At 35.8% G+C, this 2,285-nt stretch overlaps 1 non-coding gene across 1 annotated transcript; it reads left to right on the top strand.

Moving 5' to 3' along the window:
- Positions 1 to 1,381: 1,381 nt before the first annotated feature.
- On the top strand, positions 1,382 to 1,483 carry LOC122150055. The gene has a single exon (XR_006163462.1). It is a non-coding gene; the product is annotated as a U6 spliceosomal RNA (small nuclear RNA).
- The last annotated feature ends 802 nt before the right edge of the window (positions 1,484 to 2,285 follow it).

The raw sequence follows: 2,285 nt of genomic DNA, 5'->3' as shown, positions 1-2,285 counted from the left end.
TCTATTTAATCCTCTTCCAATAAAGTGGAGGATCCAAAGAATTTCAGATAATTGAAGGTTCTGCTTAATCAATATTTTATTCTCTATAGAAAAAAATCTCAGAAAAGTCACCAGAAGACTTAAAAAAAAAAATCAGTAATTAATTTCAAATAAGTTCATGAAAAGTGACTTGTTGCTATGTGCCGTCAAGTCAATTCCAACTCATAGTGACCCTACAGAATAGAAGAGAATGGCCCCATAGAGTTTCCCAGGCTGTATTCTTTCCATGAGCAGATCACCAGATCTTTCTTCCATGGGGCTGCTAGGTGGGTTTGAACCACAGACATTTCCATTAGCAGCCAAGAGCTTAAATACTACACCACCAGGGCTCCTTAAAAATTTACCTACAAGGTTTTTAATAGGAATACTGTCATCATGAAACACAGCCAGGGCCCAGTTTAAATCAAGTTAATAAAACACTGAATTCAAAGTCTCAAGGAAGCACCCTGACCTTGTCCCTGTTCCTATTAAAAATGATTTTAAATAGCTCAAAAGATATATTTTATATTCACAGTAAAATCAAGAGCAATTACATTTTATTTAGACCCTAACTATAAGCATAAATCTTTTCAGTAGCTCAGAAAGGATGTATTACAGAAGACTACTTTAGAAAGATCAGACTACCTTGGAAACTGCCTTCTAAAACTGTTACCATAAAACCAAATGCCACAACACTCCTTGGAGAGAACAGTCATGGGAGAAAGAAGGGCTGCTTATGCACAGGGAGACAGCTCAGGGGACAGGAGCCCATGGAGGGATGGACACTGGGAAGAGGTAACTGTGGGAAGGGGGTGGGAGAAGAGCTGTTGCATTGTGGTAGACCGTGGTCAATGTCATGAGACAAAGTGTATGTGAACTGCTGTATGGAAAGTGAATTTGTTCTGTAAACCTTAAGCCAAATCACAAAAAAAAAAAAGCCACAGAAAAAGATGAAAAAATAAATAAAAATAGATTTGATAGATTCCATTCAAAGTCCTTGGTATGATACAACAAAATTCATTACTGGTAGTTAAAACCTTTTTAATATGTTTAATCACAAAATCAGATTAAAACACTAACATTTCTAATATGACAGATTTCCTTTTTAACTGTAGCCCATGTAATGGCCCACTTAGTTGAAAATAATGGAAAACTGGGGTCATAAGTTCCATAATCTATTTCACTCAAGCAAATGACTTAAAACTTTCCCTTTTCATTGGAGGGGTAGAGCTGTTTCTCATTTAAATATGTTCCTTTCCAAAAGGGGGAAAAAAAAAAAAAATCAAGGCAGCCAAATACTTCCAGTTTGAATTTTCAGTATAATGTTCCTAAACATGTCAGAAGCATTTACCACATACATGACTTGCTTCAGTGGTAAGCATGCTAAAATTGGAACAATATACAGAAGATCAGCATAGCTTTTTGTTAGGATAACAAGAAAGTTTATGACACATTCCAGATTTAAAAACTTCTTTACAAAACTCTATTTCAATGAAAAAGTTTTTTTGTTTTGTTTTGTTTAAAGTAAAAGGCAGATATCAGCTGTATCTTAAAAAGAAGCCTCAAATTCTTGAGAGACTGAAATCTCTCACCTTGTCCAAATCCTGCTCTTAGGAAAGTCAACTGGAATTCTACACCCAAACATTTATCCCAGAGTTACATGAATGTGTTAAGATGGCTGGTAATGTGATGAAGTAGAAAAAGCACTGAACTTAGAATCAGCAATCTCCAGCTCTCAGTCTAGATCTGCCACAACTGGTATTTTATCTTGAACGTGTCACTGCACTCAAAAAGACCTGGTTCTTCCTTAGTAAAATGAAATGGCAGTTCCAAAATTCTGAATCTAAATTTCATTCCCCTCTGTATTCCCATTTGTCTCTCTACACTTTGAAGTTTATAGATAATTCCCACTTCTACACATATAAACAGAGAGCCTGAATGAGTCATACAAAGGCAGAGTGAATTTTATCATCCACAGAGCACTGAAAACCTGGGAAGCCCCTACTTCTCTTGTATTCCTGGAGAAACTTCCTTTTTATTGTGTCATGGTGGCAGAAGGCCACTAGCAATACTTTGAAGATTTTCACCTCTCTCATAACCATCAAACTCCTCCCCCAAAAAGAATTTGCACAGCTTAGGGACAGATCTCCTTCAATTTTTTTTTTTTTTAATACTTTGTTGTTGTTGTTGTTGTTGGGAATATATATAGCAAAACATACATCAATACAACAGTTTCTACATGCACAATTTAGTGACAAAGATTACAT

Source organism: Orycteropus afer, unplaced genomic scaffold (assembly GCF_000298275.1).
Source record: "Orycteropus afer afer isolate SDZICR_OR568_19922 unplaced genomic scaffold, OryAfe1.0 scaffold00082, whole genome shotgun sequence".
NCBI classification, from domain to species: Eukaryota; Metazoa; Chordata; class Mammalia; order Tubulidentata; family Orycteropodidae; genus Orycteropus; species Orycteropus afer.
This window is presented reverse-complemented; position numbering and strand designations above follow the sequence as displayed.